Below are 24,395 nucleotides of genomic sequence, written 5' to 3'. Positions count from 1 at the left end.
ACCACTGCACACCCATTAGGATGGCTATAATCAAAAAGAGCAGCAATAACAATTGTCAGCAAGGACACGGAGAAATTGGAACCCTCATATAATTCTGAAGAACCTACTTTGGAAAACCATTTGGCAGCTCCTCAAAATGTGAAACATAGAATTACCATATGATCCAGTAATTCCACTTCTATGTATCTACCAAGAAAAGTAAAAAGATGATCACACAAAAACTTGTATTCAGATGTTCATAACAGCATTATTTATAACAGCCAAATGTGAAAATAACCCAAATCTCCATCAACTAATTAATGGATAAACAAAATGTGGTATACATCCATACAATGGAATATTATTCAGCAATAAAGTGAAAGTGCTGACACACACTGTAACATGGATAAACCTTGAAAACATTAAGCTAAGTGAAAAAGTCTATCACAAAAAAATACTTTTTTTTTTTTTTTTGAGACAGGGTCTCGCTCTGTTGCCCAGGCTGGAGTGCAATAGCACAGTCTCGCTCACTGCAATCTCCGCCACTCGGGTTCAAGCGATACCCCCACCTCAGTGTGCCTAGTAGCTGGGACTACAGGCACACGCCACCATGCCCAGCTAATTTTTGTATTCTTAGTAGATACGGGGTTTCACCATGTTGGTCAGGCTGGACTTCAACTCCTGAGCTCAGGTGATCTGCCCACCTTGGCTTCCCAAAGTGCTGGGATTACAGGCGTGAGCCACCGTTCCTGGCCCAAACCACATATTGTATGATACCATTTATATGTCCAGAAGAGCACAGCTATAGAAATAGACTGTGGATTAGTGTCGCTAGGGGCTGGGTGAAAAGGGGAGAAGGGAGAGTAACCACAAAAAGCCAGATGGTAGTGGTTATGAAACTCAGTGAACATGCTACCAACTACTGAAGCCTATTCTTTAAACAAGTGAATTTTATGTAAATTATCTCAATGAAGCTTTCTTACGTGTTATTCTGGACATAGGGAGTCCCTCTCCTGCCATGCCCACAGAATCTCGTCTGGTTCAATCCACCTCAGCCTCCCAAAGTGCTGGGATTACAGGCATGAGTCACCGCGCCTGGCCTCGAAACTTTTGTCTGAGATACATACACACACACACACATACACAGATGAATATAAATAGAGAGAAGTGGGTCAGTCAAAACAAAAAGTCTGGAAAATACATTTTAGCAGTTGACAGTATTCAAGAAATAAAACAGTAAGTGTGAGATCTCAGAGTCAAAAAGAGAAATTGAAAAAAAGCTGAAGTCACTTTAAAGCATCATTGTAAGCATGGAACTAAATAGCAGAAAAAGTAAAGCTGACCCTGGTATCTACTTTGGTAAGTCAAGTAATACGCTTCCCTCCTCCATCCACCTCTCAGGGCTCAGAGGAGCTTCCTACTCCCACTAAATTCAGGCCCCTTCTGGTGAAGTCTACTGCAGATCACGTGGGGAGCTCCACAGGGAAGGGTGCACCATCACTGGAAATGGGGACTGCAGGGCTGCAGGTGGGCAGCCTGGACATGCAGGCCCCAAACTCACACTAGGGGTCCAGAAGCAAGCACAAAAAGAACTCAAACAGAAGCCAAGCGTCAACTGGAGGAAAGAAAGGAGAAGGAACAAAATCGATATTGCTAACTTATTCAGTTTATCTTTGAGTGGATGAAAGAATAAAGGAAGAGGAACAAGAACCCATCAAACTTCTCAGAGGGAGACAACATTTTCAAAGACTGCAGGTCAGGATCTCTGACACAGAAGATGCGAGCAGCTGCACAATCCAACAGCCTGGGCTACAGCAGAAGCCCTGGGGACAAACCTGAAGAAAGATCACTCGCGAAACTCCTCGCGTCAAGAAATCTGAGGTCATCTTCAAATCAGCAGGGAAACAAAAATTTAGAGAATTATCACTATCAGGGAGAGACTACCAAGAATATCTGTGAGGATTCCAGGGTCAATGTCAAGATGCTGAGCTTTGTTTGCTAAAAAACAAAACACTATGTGGCTGGGCGCGGTGGCTCACGCCTATAATCCCAGCACTTTGGGAGGCCGAGGCGGGCGGATTACGAGGTCAGGAGATCGAGACCATCCTGGCTAACACGGTGAAACCCCGTCTCTACTAAAAATACAAAAACTTAGCCGGGCGTGGTGGTGGGCGCCTGTAGTCCCAGCTACTCAGGAGGCTGAGGCAGGAGAATGGCATGAACCCGGGAGGCGGAGCTTGCAGTGAGCCAAGATCGCACCACTGCACTCCAGCCTGGGCGACAGAGTGAGATTCCATCTCAAAAAAACACACACACACAAAAAAAAAACAAAAAACAAAAAAACACTATGTATGAGACTGTAATTAGGATACTTCTTGAATACCACTAAAGACTATTTACAATATTGCATTTGAGTCAAAAGTGAAAATAAGAACTATGACAGTTAAACCTATTCTGCAAGTACTCTACAACGCATTAAAAAAAAAAAAAAAAAAACAGTTGGCCTTGCGTGATGGCTCATGCCTGTAATCCCAGCAATTTGGGAGGCCAAGGCAGATGGACCACTTAAGGTCAGGAGTTCAAAACAAGCCTGGCCAACATGGCGAAACCCTGTATCCACTAAAAATACAAAAATTAGCCGGGCGCCGTGGTGGGCGCCTGTAATCCCAGCTACTCAGGAGGCTGAGGCAGGAGAACCACTTGAACCCCGGAGGTGGAGGTTGCAGTGAGCCAAGATCACACCATTGCACTCCAGCTTGGGCAACAAGAGCAAAACTCCATCTCAAAAACAAACAAACAAACAAACAAAACAAAAAGTAGCTGGCTGTGCGTGGTGGCTCATGCCTGTAAATCCCAGCACTTTGGGAAACAGAGGGGGGGGCCATTCACCTGAGGTCAGGAGTTCGAGATCAGCCTGGCCAATATGGTGAAACTCGGTCTCTCTTAAAAATTTAAAAATTGGCTGGACGTGGTGGCACATGTCTGTAATCCCAGCACTTTGGGAGGCCGAGGTGTGTGGATCACAAGGTCAGGAGTTCGACACCAGCCTGGCCAATGTGGTGAAACCCCGTCTCTACTAAAAATACAAAAATTAGCTGGGCGTGGTGGCGGGTGCCTGTAGTCCCAGCTACTCAGGAGGCTGAGGCAGGAGAATCACTTGAACCTGGGATGCGGAGGTTGCAGTGAATGGAAATCATGCCACTGCACTCCAGCTTGGGCAACAGAGCGAGACTCCGTCTCAAAAAAGAAAAGAAAAGAAAAGAAAAACAAATAGCTAACTATCGGAAGGGGGAAAAAAAGACAAAATGATCATTTGCAACCACAAGTTAAGTATTCCTTGTATAAAGTGCTTGGGACCAGAAGTGTTTCAAATTTTGTATCTTTTCTGATTTTGGAATATTTGCATATATATATACTGAGATATCCTGAGAACGGGACCCAAGTCTAAACACAAAATTCATTTATGTTTAATATACACCTTATACACATAGCCTGAAGGTAATTCTACTCAATATTTTAAATAATTTTGTGTATAATGGCTACGTGCAATGGCTCACACCTGTAATCCTGGCACTTTGGAAGGCCAAAGCAGGAAGATTACTTGAGCCTAGGAGATCAAGGCTGCAGTGAGCCATGATCTTGCTACTGCACTACAGCCTGAGTGACAGAGCAAGATCTCTTAAAAAAAAAAAAAAAAATTGCATATGAAATAAAGTTTTGACTGCAACCCATGACATGAGGTCAGGTATGGAATTTTCCACTTGTGGCATCCTGTCAGTGCTCAAAAGTTTCCAATTTTAGACTTGGGGATTAGAAATGCTCAACATGTATTATGATTGCCTATCTAAGAAACTCAAGAGAATCTACTGAAAAATAAGAACAACGGAGTTTGGTTAAGTAGTATAGCAGACACGGTGCTACTACATTTTCCTCACGGACACACCAAAGGACTCCACTTCCCAGCCCCCTTGCACCTAAAATAGAGCCAACAGACCTCGGAAGAAATCATACTACTTCCAAGCTTGGCCCATGAAAAAAACTTCCACGCACAAAATTACATGGCAAACTTACAGGTCACATCTTCTTGCCAGTTGTGACAAAAATGGAAGGAGCCTAGATCCCCAAGTCACCACTTAAAAAAGAGCCATCTAAAAAAAATGTGGGCAAGAAATAAATGTTTTCTTTGTCAGGCCACAGTTTTTGACTAGCATTACCTACCCTGACTAATACAGGTGGTCGGTTATAAAACATACAGACTGGCTAGGTGCAGTGGCTCATCCCTGTAATCCCAGTGCTTTGGGAGGCCAAGGCAGAGGATCACTTGAGACTGGGAGCTGGAGACCAGCCTGGGCAACACAGCAAGATTCCATCTCTATCTCATTTTTTATTTAATTTTTTTTGAGACAGAGTCTCACTCAGTGGCCTGGGCTGAAATGCAGTGGCGTGATCTGGACCCACTGCAACCTCCATTTCCTGGGTTCAACTGATTCTCATGCCTCAGCCTCCCGAGTAGCAGGGACTATAGGCATGCACCACCACACCCGGCTAATTTTTTTTTTTTTTTTTTTTTTTTAGTAGACAGGGCGTTTTTCCCCATGTTGGCCAGGCTGGTCTTGAACTCCTGGCCTCAGGTGATCCGCCCACCTCAGCCTCCCAAAGTGCTGGGATTACAGGCGTGAGCCACTGCCCCTGGCCTCCATCTCTTATCTTGTTAAAAACAAGGCTGGGCACAGTGGCTCATGCCTGTAATTTCCAGCACTGTGGGAAGCCAAGGCAGGTGGATCACCAGAGGTCAAGAGTTCAAGCCCAGCCTGACCCACATGGTGAAACCCTGTCTCTACTAAAAACACAAAATTGGCCAGGCGTGGTGGCACATGCCTATAATTCCACTTGGGAGGCTAAGGCAAGAGAATCACTTGAACCTGGGAGATGGAGGTTGCTGTGAGCCGAGATCACACCACTGACTCCAGCCTGGGCAACAAGAGCAAAACTCTGTCTCGGAAAAAAAAAAAACAAAAAACCCCACAACATACAAACTGCAAGCAGTATACTTGCTTTATACCTGCTCTATAGCAGTTGGGAAGGAGGCGTGAGGGGAGATAATCACATTCTAAATACCAAATATTTTCTTTGTTTTTGAGTAGGGTGTCTCCCTCTGTTGCCCAAGCTGGAGTGCAGTGGCACCTTGAACTCCTGCAGCCTTGAACTCCTGGGCTCGAGTTCTCTTCCCATATCAGCCTCCCTAGTCAGTGGGACCACAGGTATGCACACCACCACACTAGGCTACTTTAAAAATTTTTGCAGAGATGGGGTCTCACTATGACGCCCGAACTGGTCTTAACCTCCTGACCTCAAGCAATCTTCCCATGTCAGCTTTGCAAAGTACTGGAATTACAGGTGTAAGCCACATGTCCAGTCCAGCAAATACTTTAAAATATAGAATAAGTAATCAGTCGGGCAGGGTGGCTCATGCCTGTAATCCCAGCACTTTGGGAGGCCAAGGCAGGTGGATCACAAGGTCAGAAGTTCAAGACCAGCCTGACCAATATGGTGAAACCCCATCTCTACCAAAAATACAAAAATTAGCTGGGTGTAGTGGTGCACACCTGTAATCCCAGCTACTCAGGAGGCTGAGGCAGGAGAATTGTTTGAATCCGGGAGGTGCAGGTTGCAGTGAGCTGAGATCACGCCACTGCACCCCAGCCTGGGCAACAGAGAGAGACTCTGTCTCACAAAAGAAAATAATAATAATAAGTAATCTATAGACCATATATTAGGAAAAATCTAGAGACACTGACTTGCTCTGTTCATACACAAAATAAGTCAATATTATAAAGATGACAAGTCTCCCTAAATTAACTTATACATTTAATGCAATTTCCCATTAAAAGTATTTTGACAGCCTGGCCAACATCGTGAAACTCTGTCTCTACTAAGAATACAAAAATTAGCTGGGTATGGTGGTACATGCCTGTAATCCCAGCTACTCGGGAGGCTGAGACAGGAGAATCGCTTGAAGCTGGGAGACAGAGGTTGCAGTGAGCCAAGATCGCACCACTGCACTCCAGCCTGGGCGACAGAGTGAGATTCCATCTCGAGGTGGAGAGAGTATTTTGAAACCCTAAATTGAAAAACACTGGAGTAAAAACTGAGCATAGGCACTACGAGATAACAAAGCCTACTATAAAGTGATTATAATGAGCAAAATAGTAAGATCATGGCAAAAGAACAGATAAACTGAGTAAAACAACAGATCCAAGGAGTCAGCATATGATTAAGGTGTTATTTTTTAAGTTAATAAGGATGAATTAATAAATAGTACCTAAAAAATATAAACTAGAGGGAACAAATAATCCTCACTTCATACAATACTCCAAAACAAGTATCACACTAATTATAGCCAATTTTTTTTAAAGACCTAAGAGAAAATATGAGTGAATACCTATAAAACCTTGAGATAACAAAGCCATGGGAAATAAAAAAAGATTGACAGATTTATTATTTTTTTTTTTTTTGGGACGGAGTTTCGCTCTTGTTGCCCAGGCTGGAGTGCAATGAGGCAATCTTGGCTCACACTTAACCTCCGCCTCTCCAGTTCAAGTGATTCTCTCCCTCCAGCCTCCCAAGTAGCTGGGATTACAGGCATGCGCTACCATGCCTGGCTAATTTTCTATTTTTAGTAGAGATGGGGTTTCTCCGCGTTGGTCAGTCTGGTCTCAAACTCCCGATCTCAGGTGATCCGCCCGCCTCAGCCTCCCAAGGCGCTGGGATTACAGGAGTGAGCCACCGCATACGGCCGACAGACTTAAATTCAAGGCATAGAAAAAAATATTTGCAAAGTAGAAAAAAAAAAATGCAAATCTTAACACAGGTTGAGTATTCCTAATTCAAAAGTCCAAAATTTGAAAGGCTCCAAAATTCAGTACTTTCTGAGTGCCAACAAGACACTCAAAAGAAAATGCTTTCGGCGGTGGCCGGTGGCTCAAGCCTGTAATCCCAGCACTTTGGGAGGCAGGCAGGCGGATCGCAGTCAGGAGATGAGACCATCCTGGCTAACAAGCGAAACCCGTCTCTACTAAAATACAAAAACAGCGGGTGAGGTGGCTGAGCGCCTGTAGTCCCGCTTCTTTCGGGAGGCTGAGGCAGGAGAATGCGTAAACCCGGGCGGAGCTTGCAGTGACTGAGATCCGGCCACTGCACTCAGCTGGGTGACAGGCGAGACTGACCTCAAAAAAAAAAAAAGAAAATGCTCACTGAAGCATTCTGAATTTCAGATTAACAAATCAGGAATGCTCAACTGGTAAGTATAATGCAAATATGCCAAAATAAAAAAAAAATTTAAAAACCCAAATCCAAAACACTTTCTAGTCATAAGCACTTCAGAGAAGGGATACCCAACCTGTACATGTTTCTCAAGCAGGTAAAGATCAAAAACAACATAAATAGTAGCATCAACTTTACTCAAAGAATATGGAAGAAAAATGTTTTATATTAAAACAAGCACTGATGTTTCTGAAACAGAATGAGAAATTCACATTAATTTTAGATAAAACAGAAACGACTTAAAAGAAGTGTCATGCTTGTTATATTCCAAACACTTTTAAATATGCATACATTCCCCCATATCATGCATCTGCGGAAAAATTTGTGAAGCAATGTCTATAAATACAAATATCAAAGAAGCTCTTGATAACAAATATATGAACTTGGGCTAGGCACAGTGGCTCATGGCTGTAACCCCAGAACTTTAGGAGGCTTGAACTCAAGAGTTCGAGACCATCCTGGGCAACACAGGAGACCCCCACCTCTAAAAACATGGTGAAACCCTGTCTCTAGAAAAAATACAATTAGTCGGGTGTAGTGGTGCATGCCTGTAGTCCCAGCTACTCAAGAGGCTGAAGTGGGAGAATCTCCTGAGCCCGGGGAGCAGAAGCTGCCAGTGAGCAGAGATCTCACCACTGCACTCCAGCCTGGGTGACAGAGTGAGACCCTGTCTCAAAAAATATATAGATACAGATACACGAATTCAATAGAAAATTCTCAGCACTGATCACATATACCTTACTGTGAAGCAAGGATCACCAAATGTTTTCTATGAAGGGTCTATAAAGGGCCAGAGTTACATCGTCTCTTGAGTGAGCTTGGCTGTGTTGCAATTAAACCTTATTTACAAAACCAGATGCTGGTGATTCCTCCACCAGCAGCATCCCTGTCACCTGAGAACTTGTGAGAAATGCACATTTTCGGGGCCCACCCTAGATCTTCAGAATGAGATCCATGTTTGGCGACGAAGGTGTTGTAGTTAGCCCCCAGCTAGGTGATTTGCCTTTGGAGACAGCAAATGATTTTAGCCAGCCCTGGAGAGGAGTCAATAAAGCTAAACCAAATTTGAGGCTGAAATCCCATCTAAAGGAGAATGTATAAGAAATTGTGTTGGCCAGGTACGCTGGCTCACGCCTGTAATCTCAGCACTTTGGGAGGCTGAGGCAGGTGGATCACAAGGTCAGGAGTTCGAGACCAGCCTGGACAATATGGTGAAACCCCATCTCTACCAAAAATATGAAAATTAGTCAGGCATACCTACTCAGGAGGCTGAGGCAGAAGAACTGCTTGAACCTGCGAGGCGAAGGTTGCAGTGAGCTGAGATCGCACCACTGCACTCCAGCCAGGGCAACAGAGTGAGACTCCGTCTCAAAAAAAAAAATACAAAAATTAGCCGGGTGTGGTTGCAGGTGACTGTAATCCCAACTACTTGGGAGGCTGAGGCAGGAGAATCACTTGAACCCAGGAGGTGGAGCCTGCAGTGAGCTGTGATCGCACCATTGCACTCCAGCCTGGGCAACAAGAGCAAAACTCCGTCTCAAAAAAATTAAAAAAAGAAATTGTGTTTCCTCCATGAAGACCAAGGACATAGCAGTGCTTTTGGTCTGAAGCAGGGTGGAGAAGACCCTCAGTCACAAAGCCAAGAACTCTGAGGTGTGGTCCAGAATGAAAAAGCCTATTCAAATTTAATTAAATGGAGCTGGGGGTATGTATATACATTCACTTGAACAAAACAAAGCCAGTGGTGGGGGCAAAATGTGTGAGCGTTGAGGTGGTGGGTAGAAGATTCCTACAGGAACAAACGGGAATTGACAGAAGGAATCCAAGCTAGGGTACATAAAGGCAAACACTGTAGCCAGGAATGAACCACAGGCAAACAAGGCAGGAGCGAGAGAGAGGAGATGATCCTGTTCCAACTCAGCCTCAGCCTCCTCCCAGTGCACCCTTTACTCCACCCCAAAATTTTCTAAAATGCACATCTGAACAAGTCACTCCCCTTCTGGAAATCTCCCCGTGGCTTTCCAGACAAGGATTCACCCGTAATATAGTGTCAAAGGACCTCTCCACCTGACCCCCATCACATCCTTCCAACTGTCCTAACTCAGTTACCCTCTCCCAGTCACATGCCTCTCCCGTTTCGCCCTTCGCTCACACTGATCCCTCAATCTGGAATGTCATTCCCACCTTCTCTAGCCTAACCCTACTTTCTATCCCAAGTCCCCAAAAGTCATCCTGGAACACAGAAGCACAGCATGATTTGAGTCTAACTTCGAGCTTGGCAACTGACCGGCCTAGGGTCAAATCCTGACTCTACTTAGCAGCGCTAAGACCCTAGGTAAGGAGCTGCCCTCCTGCCACACCTCAGCATCCTCAGCTGAAGGATGAAAAGCGATTAATTCCCATCCCACAGGGCTGCAGAGACTGATCGCGTGAAAGAACACAGAAGTGCTGGGCAGAGCTCCCTGGCACTCAACTGACACTGGCTTCTCTGCCCTCTTCCACACTAACAGGAACTTAGAAACCCTGAGTTTCAGATGAGAGCTGGGAATAGTGTTCTACAGTAGTTTAATGGAACAGAATTCAAGACTCAGGAATTAACTTACAGAAGGTACCCAAGCCTTCATCAATAAATGAAGGACCAGAAGCCACCTTGCCTGCCAGTTGCTAGGACTAGCAATAATAACTTCAAGTGCCCAATACATAATCGATACCTATGGGCACTATCACTGTTTCCTTGGTCCTATCACATGCGGCTCTCTTGTCTTTCTAGGGTCCCTTCTATTCCTTGGAGAAGGTCCAACAGAGAAGTGACCCTTATCAAACTGCACTTCCATTCAACTTAGAAGATGGAAGGATTCAACTCTGTAAGAGTTACACACAGACATGGATGACCTCCACCAGGTGCTCAGTGAGATGGTGCCTTTGGGAAGGAAGCCTGAGCCATCAGCTGCTTTGGGCAAAACTCATGAGTGAGCCAGGCGCGGTGGCTCACGCCTGTAATCTCAGCGCTTTGGGAGGTCGAGGTGGGCGGATCACAAGGTCAGGAGTTCGAGATCAGCTGGCCAACATGGTGAAATTCTATCTCTACTAAAAATACAAAAATTAGCCGGGTGTGGTGGTATGCACCCGTAATCCCAGCTACTTGGGAGGCTGAGGCAGGAGAATCGCTTGAACCCATGAGGCGGAGGTTGCGGTGAGCCAAGATGGCACCACTGCACTCCAGCCTGGGCAACAGAGCAAGATTCTGTCTCAAAAAAAAAAAAACAAAACAAAACTCATGAGTGAAGATTTTCCTGATCACTCACCAGAGAAAGCCACTCTCCTTTAAGGATGGAATTTCCATAGAGGGCCTTAGAGACACCTAGATCTGAGGTCACGGACTTAGCTGAGGTCACCTGAGGTCAAAGTTGAAAACTGGGACAAAGGACAATGAGAAGCTCCCAAGATTTAGATTTCCATTGAAGATGACCTCCCCCAAAAATCTCCACCCTTGCTTTTCTGCTGCATTTGGGTATGTCGGGTTGGCATTACAACTTAATATGGCCTAAACTGTCTCCTCCAGCATCTCAGTTAATGGCCACTTTCTTTCTAGGTACTAAGACCAGAACCTCGGCGGACTCCTCAATTTTCTTTCTGGTTCATTAGCAAATCTCAACCTCACCTTGAAATCCCACTAGTCTCCCCTCAGCCCTGCACTGGCCATCTGGCTGGTCTCCTTGCTGTCCTGCCTTCAATCTCTCTCACACAGCAGTGCCTAGAGTGTGCTTGCCAAAAACTAGATCAGTCCACCTCCCTTCTTTACTCCAAAACCCTCCAATGGCTCCTACCACCCTCAAGGTAAAATGTACAGGGCTTACAGTGGTCCGCATGGCCTTATATGATCTGACCCCCATGGTTTCTCTGACCTCCAGACCAAATTCTCCCCTCCTCCTGCCTCAGGGCCTTTGCATCTGCTGTTTCCTCCCCTCAGAATGATCTTTCTCCCAGATCTCCACATGCCTCACTCCCTTCATATCTTTAGTCAAAGATGACTCAAGCCCTCTGCTATGAACTCAACTGTATCCCCCACCACCACTGAAAGAATTCATTATGTTGAAGCCCTACCCCCACAATGTGGCTGCATTTAGAGATAGAAGCTTTAGGAGGTAACCGAGTTTAAATGAGTTCTTAAGGATGGGGCCCTGATCCAATAGGAAAACCTTATTTTTTTAAACAAAGTCTAGCTTTGTCACCCAGGCTGGTGTGCAGTGGCGCAATCATGGCTCACTGCAGCCTCAACCTCCTGGGCTCAAGCAATCCTCCCACCTTAGCCTCCTGAGTAGTTGGGACTGCAGGCACACACCACCACGTCCAGCGAATTTTTTTTTTTTTGTAGAGACAGAATCTCACTATGTTGCCCAGACTGGTCTCAAGTGATCCTCCTGCCTCAGCCTCCCGAAGTGCTGGGATTACAGGTGTGACCAACAGTGCTTGAACAGAAAGAGATAAATGGCACCAAGAAAAGGCTATGTGAGGACTCGTCAAGAAGACGGCCACCTACAAGCCAGGAAGAAAGCCCTCACCAGAAACTAAATAGGCCAGAACCTCGACCTTGGACTTCCCAGACTCCAGAATTGTAAGAAATAAATTTCCGTTGTTTAAGCCACCCACACTGTGCTATTTTTGTTATGGCAGTGTTAGCAGACTAATATACCTTCCTCCCTGTCTACCCTTCCCAAAATATCAACTCCCATCCCCATACTTACCCCAAGCCTTGCCAGATTCCTCTTCACAGCACCAGCTCTCATTGTCCAGCTCCCTACAGTGTGGGCTCTATGTGGGCTGGGAATCTCCCTGCAGCATCCCAAGCACCAAGAATATTACCCAGCACAGATTAGGCACTCAAACAATGTAATAAATGTATGAAAGGCCTATGAAAGGTGAAGCTGAAAGCAGACCTCAATTACAGGAGAGCCAACAACCTAGAACCTGTGACAAAATAACAGGTTCAAAATAGCAAAGCCAGAGAGAAAATGAGAAGAACAGCATAGCGCACAAAGGGCTCGTTTCAACCCAGAGGCTGCAACGCACAGCTTAACCTGGAGGAGGATGGTTCCCTACCGAAAGAATAAAAGGAAGCCCAGAGAACAACTGGAGGAACAGCAGGGCATGAAAATGAATTAATGAGGTTACCGGGCACTCAGAACCAATAGACTGGTGTGTGAGAGTTTTATGGGCAAGGCCAGGAAACAGGTCAGGAAGGACTGTAAGATGTTTAAATTTAAAAAGCCTAAGAGGATTAAATATAAATACGTTTTTAAAAAGCTTCAATGTACATGTACAAAGCACCATATAATTTCAAATTATTACTGCTGACCTTTTTTTTTTTTTTTTTTTAAGGAGACAGTCTCACTCTGTCGCCTGGGCTGGAGTGCAGTGGCACGATCTCGACTAACTGCAAACTCCACCTCCCAGGTTCAAGCGATTCTCCTGCCTCAGCCTCATGTACCACCGTGCCCGGCTAATTTTTGTATTTTTAGTAGAGACGAGGTTTCACCATGGTGGCCAGGCTGGTCTCGAACTCCTAAGCTCAAGTGATCTGCCTGCCTCAGTCTCCCAAAGTGCTGGAATTCCAGGCATGAGCCTCCAGGCATGAGCCACCACGCCCAGCCCCAGCCTACTGCTTTTAATTACCTTAACCAAAATGGGAAAATTCCTCAAGCTACCAGTGGTACCAGAAAATAGGTCTCCAAACAGATCCCTGGTTTGTCTTTAGAGACACTGAAGATGACAACAGTAGGCAATTAGGGATTTCAGACACCCCACAAACTAGACCTTAGGCTCTGCGAGAGCAAAAGACACAGTTTATTCAACAACGATTTGTTCAACAGCACCTGGTCACCAAGTGGATGGATAGATGGGCAGACACAGATGGACAGACTACTCAATGGATGGCTACATGTGCTTGCCTGCCCCTGGGACACATGACTCATTTCTGCAATGCTACATAGACTAGAGTTTGCTCCATAAATGAGATAGATAGTATGGCATGAAACCTAGCGAAACCATCTACATTTTTCTAGCCAGGTACTGGTTTTTTTTAAGCTGGCCACCACACTCAGCTATTTTTTTTTTTTTTTAATATAGAAACAGGAGTCTTGCTATGTTGCCTAGGCTGGTCTTGAACTCCTGGCCTCAAACAATCCTCCCACCTCAGCCTCCCAAAGTGCTGGGATTACAGGTGTGAACCACAACACCCGGCCCAGGTACCTTAATAGGCATTTTTTAAACATGTCAACAGATGTTTAAACGTAATTGACTTAATTGACCGTACCACAGTCAGAGAATACAACTGCCAGGCAACCATCAAAAAAACTGTCAACATAAAAAGTTCCTGAAATCCCTATTTTCTTAAAAAATCACCTTCCACTCTAAGCAAAGAAACCAAAAGAGAAATGCCTTGGTATTAAAAGAAAGAAGCTGGTTGCCATTTTGGCAAAAGAAATAGCCTAGAAAGCAGATAGCTCATGCTTAGCATGTCACATGGAACAGGTTGGACACACCCGCTGCCTCCCTTTAACTAGCAGGTGTGCCATGAGAGCTTACACTGGGCACACCCACCGGTGCCCAAAAGCTATTAAATTAGGGAATGAATGAAAAGAGAACAGTAGTAATACATTCATAAGTGACCCTGATAGAGCCAACCATAACCCAGCACAGAATTCTGATTTTTTTAGCTGAAAGGGTCCTTTATAAATCTCATCAGGTTCAAACACCTTCAGGAGAGGCAGGCAACGTGACCTGCATCGGTTAAAAGGCAGGTGCAGACAACCAGAAATGGTGAGGCCCAAACCCAACAGCATTCAAATACAAAAACATAAAATAAAAATGCTCCAGCCACCCCGATTCCAGCCTTTTGCTTCAGAGAGGAGGAAGCCGGCTGAGGGAGGTCACATGGCCAATTAGTGACAGCTCAAACCAGACTGCCTCCGGACTCCCGGTCCCATGTCCTCGCACATCCCGGGGCCTTCTCTGCGCGCAGATGACCCAATTGTCAGCAGGGACTGCATCTTCCCCCGCCCGTCTCCCAGCTCTGCAAGAATAGAAGTAGCACCTACCACAAATGCTGCAGACCCAGAAAGCCCTTATGGGTGACTTTCTTCCACCTGCAGTTGCCCTCATGTACCCTTTGCCCTGACAATCCATAATTTCCCATCAGTCACGCTTAAACCCCCAGCCTGCAGGCCGACATCCTATCAGCCACCCATCCAAGGGGGGGCATCTAGGACCAGACGAAGGAGAAAATCCTGCTCCTTAAAGTAGTCACACTTGAAATGTCATTTTTTTCCCCCTAAAGGTGGCAAGGAGGAGGACTCGCGACCCCCGGGGAACAGGCCAGAAAGACCCCGAGGTCGGAGGAGCTGCTTCTAAAATTACTTCGCGCAGTCTTTGTAGAAGGGAAGAAAGCAAGAATGTAAAAGGCACCCTCTTGCCGCCCCTCCTGATGCCCCTGGGTGAGGAGCAGGGCGATACCCGTGCGCACCACCTGGGGAGGGGCGAGGGAAGCGACCCCAGGACGCGCGGACGCAGAGCCCGGGAAGAGGCGGCGGCAGCCAGTGGGGTTCTGGGGGCGCCCCATTTGCCTCCCCGCTGCGCGGCCTGAGGGCCCGGGCGCGCTGTGGCTCCCGCGGCAGGCAGGGGTGGGTACCCCGGGGGCCCGGCCCGGCCGGCGGGGCGGCAGGAACTGAGGGCCGCCGGGCATCTTGGGCCCCGGGTCCAGGCTGGCCGGCGGGCGCGGGGTCCCGGGAGACGGGTCGGGGTGGGGGCGCGCAGGCCGCGCCACTTGGGGCCGGTGGGTGACAGCGCGCGGGGGCCGGCCTCGTGGGCGCAACGAGCCTCGCAGCCCGGCCAGCGGAGTCGGCCCGCAGGCCGGGCAGAGCAACGGCAGCTCACCTGGCTGCAGCTCGCGTGGCTCCCGTCCTGCCGCCGCGCCTCGGCGCCGCAGTGCCTGCTGCCGCCGCCGCCTCCGGTCCCCGCGACAGCCGCCTGCAAAATGGCGCCGTGGAGGGGCGGGTCGGGGGCGGGGAGCAGCGGAGCCGCCCGGCCCCGCGCCGGTCTGGGGCCCACCTCCCTCCCCGCCCCCGACCCCCAGCCTCGGGCCTCCCCCCCGGGAGGGACTGTCCCCTGGCACCCGGCAGCGCTCCCCGGAACATCTCGGACCTCGCACCCAGCCGTCCCCTTCCCGTTCCTTTCATTTCCCTCCCTTGCGCGGAAACAACGCCCCCCTTCGCGACCCTTCCCATCAGTCACACCTGCTCCGGGGGGACCCACGTGGCAAGCAGAGCGCTGGTCCCTGAGTGTCCTGGTCCAGGTCCCCCCTTTTTACACCGCCTGTCACCGAGCCCTGTCATTGCTCGAGCATGATAATCAGGCAGTTTGTGGTGCATTCGGCTTAGTGGGTTGGATGTTTTAAAACAATTTCACCGCTTCTCCACTTAAGTAGCCAGGTATTTTAACTTAACTGGAGAAGACGTTCTCCTTACCTCATGCAGAGATGGTAATACAGACCAGGGCTTTTCAGACTTGAATTCCCTGGGAGTAGTGTTAGGCTAGGGGCGGGTTCACATTCAGTGGCTCTAGGGTGCAGCCCGAAAGTCTGCACTTCTAAATTGTCCCCAGGTGATGCCCCCGGGTGAGGTTCTCGGACCGCTAAGCAGAAAGGCCAAGTCTAAATCCCTGGCCCTCGGTCTTCAGAGCTGGGCAGCTTCACTTTGAGGACTTCATTAAAATGCACATGGCTGGGCCCCACCCCCAGAGTTGCTGAGGCTGGAGGTCTGGCCTGAGGCTCCAGAATCTGCATTTCTGGCAAGTTCCCAGGTGATCCTGTTGCTGCTGGTCTGAGGACCACATGTATGGAGCCACTGATGAAATCTGAATACATTTTTTTTTTAAGTTCTAATAATTTGTACTTTCTTAACACCTTCCATCTTGAAACCACTGTCATGGTTGCTTTACCAACTGAATTATAATTTACCAGTTCCCGGGCAACTCTTGAGAAACAGAATTGCAGACGGTGTCTGACCTCATATGGAGAGAAATTGATTTTATAATCAGAATTATTTATGTGTTTTACACAGTTTTGGAAACTGACATCACACATGTCAATGCAGTTGGGGAAGCAGCAACTAAAGGAATTTTATGAAATAGGCAAGTGTGGTCTGTGTCTTGACAATAATGTGTCTTCCCATTTATTTATCTAATAACTGCATTTTTATTTTCTTATATTTAATTTTTTAGAGACAAAGTCTCACTCTGTCACCCAGGCTGGAGTGCAATGGCACAATCAAGGCTGCAGCATCAACCTTCCAGGTTCAAGGGATTCCCCCAATCTTGGCCTCCTAAGTAGCTGGGATGACAGGAGCACACCACCGGGTCCGGCTAATTTTTATTTTTTGTAGAGAAGGGGGTCTTGCTATGTTGCCCAGGCTGGTCTCGAACTCCTGGACTCCTGGACTCAGGCAATCCTGCCACCTCAGCCTTCCAAAATGTTGAGATTACAGGCATGAGCCACCGCGCCTGGCCTAATAACAGTATTTTTTTTTTTTTTTAAATATAAGAGTTGGCTTGATTCTGTGAAGGAAAAATAAATCTCAGGACCCCAAAACCACTAAGCCAAAGGGAAAAGTCAAGCTGGGAATTCTGAAGGGCAAACCTGCCTCCCATTCTGGTTTTTGGGTTGTTTGTTTGTTTGTTTGTTTTTTGAGACAGAGTTTCGCTCTTGTTGCCCAGGCTGGAGTGCAATGGCGTGATCCTGGCTCACCGCAACCTCTGCCTCCTGGGTTCAGCCTAAGTCTCCTGACTTAGCCTCCCGAGTAGCTGGGATTACAGGCATGCGCCACCACGCCCAGCTAATTTTGTGTATTTAGTAGAGACGGGCTTCTCCATGTTGGTCAGGCTGGTCTCGAACTCCCAACCTCTGGTGATCCACCCGCCTCAGCCTCCCAAAGTGCTGGGATTACAGGCATGAGACACCGCACCCAGCCTCCATTCTATTCCTAAATAAGATGGCTACAAAGGTAGAAAAGCTACATACCTCCCTTATAATCTGTCCACAAGGAGATTCCTTGTGGAAAAAGGACAGACAGAACTCAAAGTCATCCCTCTGCTCACGTGAGACAAATGTTTATCTGATTGCTTTCTTTGATTCCATGGAAGGCTAATCAGAAACTCAAAAGAATGCAACCATTTGTCCTTTGTCTATCGATGACCTAGTAGCCCGCTCTCCACCTTTCCCACCTTTCTGGATGGAAACAATGTACATTTTACATATATTGATTGATGTCTCATGTCTCCCTAAAATGCATAAAACCAAGTTGTGCCCCGACCACCTTGGACACATGTCGTCAGGACCTCCTGAGGCTGTGTCACAGGCGCGCATCCTTAACCTTGGAAAAATGAACTTTCTAAATCGACTGAGACCTGTCTCAGATATTTGAAGTTCACAATTCCTACTGGGATTCACTAAGTAGGGAAAAAAAAGTGTTGGATTGCAAAATTCGATATACACTGGAATGTCGAATGTTTTGATCCCCATGGAAGATGGAGAAAATAAAAAACAAAGATGCGGCCGGGCGCGGTGGCTCAAGCCTGTAATCCCAGCACTTTGGGAGGCCAAGGCGGGCGGATCATGAGGTCAGGAGATCGAGACCATCCTGGCTAACACGGTGAAACCCCGTCTCTACTAAAAATACAAAAAAAAAAAAACTAGCCGGGCGTGGTGGCAGGCACCTGTAATCCCAGCTACTCGGGAAGCTGAGGCAGGAGAATGGCGTGAACCCGGGAAACGGAGCTTGCAGTGAGCCGAGATCGCGCCACTGCACTCCAGCCTGGGCGACAGAGCAAGACTCTCTCAAAAAAAAAAAAAAAAAAACAAAGATGCTGTGACCAGCACCCAGAGAAAAACTCACGCACTGCCCCGTAACCATCATTCTACACCAGTGAGAGCATACAGCGTACTCCAGCCAACCTTTTTTTTTTTTTAAATACGATGTGTTCTGCTTAGTAAGGAATGTGGAGTCTTCTGATTAGAAGGGAAGGGAAGTTCCAGGGTCAAGACCCCCTGAGCTTTTAAGTCTATCCCCTCCCCATTGTTATTCCATGAACTGTGGAATCTTCAGTGTCTCCCTCTCCCTCTCTCGGCATTTACCATTTTTCTCTATCCTGAAAAACCTTCCATTGTCCCAGTCTCCCCAGCCATCCTGCTTCCCTTCCTCTCCCCAACCTCCCCCGCCGTCACCCCTCAGGCACTGTCCCTCCCTGTTTTATCAGTTGTCATCTGTGACCTTCTAATTGCCAAAACCAATTACAGGTTTACAGTCCTTTTCTTCTTTGATGGCTCTGTAACAGTCCATTGACTTCTCACTTGAAACTCTATTCTTGTGATAATACCACTGTTTCTCGCTAACTATCCATACACCCTCCCTTCCCTCTCAGTGATGTGAGTTTCTCAGACTCCAGTCTAGAAATGTTAGTTTTCCCTCATATCTTCTTTCTCCCCTGCCCTCTCCTCTCACCGCCTCTGAAGGTCAGCCATCTCCTCGTGGTTCCCAAACCTCTCTCTAGACAAGACAGACATCTTTCTGAACTTGTAAACACATTTCCAGTTGTCCCTCGAACAACCTGCCCTGAATATTCTCCAGGAATTGCAAATAATCTCCACTATTGACACATTATTCTCTCCCATAAACTGGTTTCTTATCTGAGTTCTCTCATTTTGCTACCAGAAACTTCGAACTGGTCTTTGAGTCCTTGCCCCCCAAGCCTACGTGTTCACTCTGTCACCTATGGTCAAGCTGGGAAGTATTTGTGAAATTCTCTTCTCATCCAACACAGGTACTGACCCTCACTGGCTCTTTCTAGGACTGTTAACCGTCGAAAAAGTTTCTCTCTGGCCTGTTGGACTCAAGACGAATCTCCTGAAACTATCCTTGTTATCATCCCAGAGCACAGAACTGATAATCTCACACCCTTTCTGAAAATCCTTCAGGGTCTCCCAGTCAAAAGGATAATTGGAGACCAGGCACAGTAGTTCGAGCCTGTAATCCCAGCATTTTGGGAGACCAAGGCAAGAGGATTGCCTTTGCCAGGAGTTTGAGACCACACTAGGCAACATGGGGAGACCCCATCTCTGAATAAATAAATAAATAAATAAATAAATAAATGTTTAATAACTAAATAAAGAAAGAATAAACCTTTCCCAGTGTAGCATTCAAGGCCCTTAATCTGTATTCTCAGGCTTCTTTTTCTTCTTTTTTTTTTTTTTTTTTTTTTTTGGAGATTTTACTGCTGACAAACTGGCTTTGGTATCAGCAGATAGTTCTGACTTCTGTCTTTCAAGATGTTACAAGGATTAAATGTATATAAAGTGCTTATTCAGTGCATGAATATGTAGGTGTTCGATGTCATTATTTTTATATAATTATTTTTACCATTATCAATTTTAAAAATACATCAAAATTTTCCTGTTCAGTTCCTTTTCCTTTTATTTTCCATTCATCTTCCTTTCTATTACAGCTCATATAAACAAGGTTTTTTTCCTCCTCCTTTAACTTCTCTAAACTAAATCAGCAGAATATATCAAGAAGCTTTCATGACCTGGTTAATTTGATTGAAATTTCAGTCATTTCCAGGCTGTGTTATTTTTGAGAGGTAATTGTAGCTTGGGGCTATTCCATCTTCATACAGTACTTTTCAATGTTATTTTCAACATCTCTCTGGAGTCTAGACCTGGGGCAAACTTTTTCTGGAAAGAGCTAGATAATAAATGTTTTTGGTTTTGTGGGCCAAGAGGTAAAATTGATGACATTAAATAGGTACGGTACTTATATAATGATAGGGGCCGGGCGTGGTGGCTCATGCCTATAATCCCAACACTTTGGGAGGCCGAGGTGGGTGGATCACCTGAGGTCAGGAGTTCAAGACCAGCCTGACCAGGGCTGGGCGCGGTGGCTCAAGCCTGTAATCCCAGCACTTTGGGAGGCCGAGACGGGCGGATCACGAGGTCAGGAGATCGAGACCATCCTGGCTAACATGGTGAAACCCCGACTCTACTGAAAAAAAAAAACAACAAAAAACAAAAAACTAGCCAGGCGAGGTGGCGGGCGCCTGTAGTCCCAGCTACTAGGGAGGCTGAGGCAGGAGAATGGCGTAAACCCGGGAGGCAGAGCTTGCAGTGAGCTGAGATCTGGCCACTGCACTCCAGCCTGGGCGACAGAGTGAGACTCTGTCTCAAAAAAAAAAAAAAAAAAACAAAGACTAGCCTGACCAACATGGTGAACCCCGTCTGTACTAAAAATACAAAATTAGCTGGGCATGGTGGTTAATGCCTGTAGTCCCAGCTACTTGGGAGACTGAGGCAGGAGAATCAGTTGAACCCGGAAGGAGGAGGTTGCAGTGAGCTGAGATCGGGCCATTGCACTCCAGCCTGGACAACAAGAGTGAAACTCTGTCTCAAAAAAAAAGAAAAGTGACAGTACTTACATAGTGATAGAAAACAAATTTCCACAGATTTCTTATTGATGAAATTCAAAATATAATAATAATTGAGCATAATAGTTTTATAATACTGGTCTACTAATGAAAATAATAGAATTTGGGGGGTGGGGAAAATAAGATTTTGCTTAATTGGGGTTCAAAGTTAGTCTTTCCTGTCATCAGATTGATGGCAAATGTTCATCTGTAAAAGCCATTTTTATTTATTTATTTATTTATTTATTTATTATTTATTTATTTATATATTTTGAGATGGAGTCTTGCTCTGTTGCCCAGGCTGGAGTGCAGTGGTGCAATCTCGGCTCAAGCAATTCTCCTGCCTCAGCCTCCCAAATAGCTGGGATTAGAAATGTTTGCCACCACCCCCCACTAATTTTTGTATTTTTAGTAGAGACAGAGTTTCACCATGTTGGCCAGGCTGGTCTCAAACTCCTGGCCTCAAGTGATCCACCTGCCTTGGCCTCCCAAAGTGCTGGGATTATAGGAGTGAACCACCGCTCCTGGCCTGCACCATCTCTTGATGTCAGCAGAATTCACACCTTCTAAATCTGTCTCATACTAAGACATAACAGATCTGGGGCTGCATGGCAGCCTGAAATGACGTGTGTGTGTGCGTGTGTGTGCGTGTGTGTGCGTGTGTGTGTGTGTGCATGTTCAATGATGCGCATTGAAGCACTGTTTCAAGTAGCAATACAAAAACAAAAAACCTAAAAACAACCCAAACATCCATCAATCAGGGAATAGCTGAATGATCTGTGAGATAGGCACGTATACCATGTAGCCGCCTCCCCACTTCGCCCCCAGGCTTGCTTTTATTTATTTATTTTTTTTGAAATATAATTCATGTACCATAATACTCCATTTTAAGGTATACATTTTAGAGTATATCATTTAAAGTAAACAATTGTGGCCAGGCCTGGTGGCTCACACCTATCATCCTAGCACTCTGGGAGGCCAATGCAGGTGAATCACTTGAGGTCAGGAGTTGGAGACCAGCTTGGTCAACATAGTGAAACCCTGTCTCTGCTAAAACTACAAAAATTAGCTGGGCTTGGTGACACACACGTGTAGTCCCAGCTACTTGGGAGGCTGAGGCAGGAGAATCACTTGAACTCGGGAGGCTGAAGTTGCAGTGAGCTGAAATCACACCACTGCACACCAACCTGGGCAACAGAGCAAGACTCAGTGTCAAAAACAAACAAACAAAAAAAGTAAACAATTGTAAAGTATACAATTCGGTGGTTTTCAGTATGTTCACAAAGCTGTACAACCATTACCACTAATTTTAGAACATTTTTATCACTCCCAAAAGAAACTCCGTATCTATTAGCAGTCATTTCCTATTTCTCCTCTTCCCCCAGCCTCTGGCAACCACTAATCTTCACTCTTTCTATGGATTTGACTATTCTGAACATTTAGTATAAATGGAATTATATAATAATACGTGGTCTTTTGTGACTGGCTTCTTTAACTTAACACATTTTTAAGCTTCAACTACGTTGTAGCATGCTTCAATATTTCATTTCTTTTTTCATTGTGATAAAATATATGTATAATAAAATTTACTTTTTTTTTTTTTTTTTGAGACAGAGTTTTGCTCTTGTTGCCCAGGCTAGAGTGCAATGCATGATCTTGGCTCACCGCAACCTCTGCCTCCTGGGTTCAGGCGATTCTCCCGCCTCAGCCTCCTGAGTAGCTGGGATTACAGGCATGTGCCACCATGCCCGGCTAATTTTTGTATTTTTAGTAGAGACGGGGTTTCACCATGTTGGTCAGGCTGGTCTCGAACTCCTGACCTCAGGTGATCCACCCGCTTTAGCCTCCCAAAGTTCTGGGATTACAGGTGTGAGCCACCATGCCTGGCCAAAATTTACCTTTTTAACCACTTTTAAGTGTACAACTCAGTGGCATTAAGTGCCACTCCAGCCTGGGCAACAGAGTGAGACCTTGTCTCCCCCGCAAACCCCCACCCCTTAAAAAGAAGAGAGCATTTAAATGCACACACCCTGAACTCAGAACATCAGTTCTGGAATCTGTCTGACACAAAGGCACACTGGTGGGCACGGATCTATGCACAAGGGGTTCAAAGAAGCATGGTTTGCTTCTGCCTCCTCCACCCCAGTTCACTCTGCAGCCCCAGCAGATCTGAAGCCCAGCCAATGGAAGTAACCTCTTACCCTCGAATGACCCCAAATTCCTTACCTAACCATTCTCCCCTACCCCCAGCAAATAACCTTGCTTCCTGATTTTTGGCAACTGGTCATAAGAGGGGCATTTCCTCATCCCCCACCTCCCCTTATCCACAACCCCACTTTCCCATGAGGGACCCCTCTTCCTAGCCTTAAGTACTGAAGACCCCTCCTTTGGGTGTCCTCTATATTTCAATGCTGACCTCCCTTTCTTTTTTTTCCTTAGAGATGGGAGTCTCACTATGTTGCCCAGGCTGGTCTCAAACTCCTGGGCTCAAGTGACCCTCCCGCCTCAGCCTCCCAAAGTGCTGGGATTACAGACATGTGTCATCATGCTCAGCCCTACCACCCTTGTCTTTGGAAAGTTTACATCCTCCCAGTTCGTGCAATCATCTCCCCTTCTCAGCTCAGCTTCTCAAAAAAGCCACGTGCAGTCTTTGTTTCCTCCTCCTGACTTCCTTCCTCTCTTTACCCCCAGGCAATCTGGGCTGCATTCCCGTATTCCTCTGAAACTGCCCAGGTAAATTAGCCATGCCCTCGAAATTGCACAATCCGGGGAATCTTTTCCATATGCATCTTACTGAATTTTCTGGAGGCATTTGGCACAGCTGTGTTCTCTCAGGATAATCTCTCTTCTTTTGACTTTGTGACTGCATTTCCTACTGGTTCTTCTACTTCTCTGACTGTATTTTTTTTCTTTCTTCTCAGATTCTTCTTCCTCTTGCTCCCTTCAAAAAAGGTGTTGGGGACAAGGAGAGTATGGCTATGCCCATTTCTGTTTTTCCTGCAAAAGCTCTTCAAGGCCATCACCATTTCTACTGCCTGGATCTCCTTAATGTCCTCTGGATCACTCTTGCTCAAAAAGTCCCACCTTGGCCTCTCCTGAAACCCCCACTGAGTCCCTAGGCTGGTGCAAGTACATTCCCTCCGTGCATCACAGCGTTTAGAATGAAATGTATGCAAATGAGTTGTTTTTCTGTTGCTCTCCCTCACTAGTTGTCAGTGCATCCAGGGCAGAGGTCCTGGTTTATTTAATTCTGTATGCCAGCTCCTCATGTGGTGCCTACCACACAGTCAGTACTCAGTTCGGTTAGTACTGAAGTACTACTCAGTTAGTACCCAATGACTTCACTTGTTCCACCAAACCAACAGGGGCTGCCCACTGATGAGAGGTGAAATGTGAAGGGAAAGAACTCAGATTAACCCCCAGGGTCCTGGAGAATTGGAAATTGAATTAGTCAGAGTTCTCCAGAGAAACAGAACCAACAGGATATACAGAGGCATATATGAGAGATATGGAAGAGGGGATTTATTGCAGGAATTAGCTCACGTGATTCTAAAGGCCAAGAAGTCCCACCGTATGCCGTCTGCAAG

At 46.4% G+C, this 24,395-nt stretch overlaps 1 protein-coding gene across 4 annotated transcripts in view; it reads right to left on the bottom strand.

Annotated features, from left to right (window-relative positions):
- The window catches only part of SLC23A2 (solute carrier family 23 member 2), a 147,904-nt gene extending 132,559 nt beyond the window's left edge, over positions 1-15,345 (bottom strand). For 2 of the 4 annotated variants that reach the window (XM_017944974.3, XM_031656582.1), the window contains exon 1: positions 15,235-15,345. The gene's annotated coding sequence lies outside the window, so the exon portion shown is untranslated. The remainder of the gene's footprint in view (positions 1-15,234) is intronic. The other 2 variants (XM_017944978.3, XM_009216513.4) reach the window with 2 other exon arrangements.
- Between the last annotated feature and the right edge of the window lie 9,050 nt (positions 15,346-24,395).

This window comes from Papio anubis, chromosome 16 (assembly GCF_008728515.1).
Source record: "Papio anubis isolate 15944 chromosome 16, Panubis1.0, whole genome shotgun sequence".
NCBI classification, from domain to species: Eukaryota; Metazoa; Chordata; class Mammalia; order Primates; family Cercopithecidae; genus Papio; species Papio anubis.
Note: the sequence above shows the minus strand (reverse complement) of the source record. Positions and strands in the feature narration are given on the sequence as shown.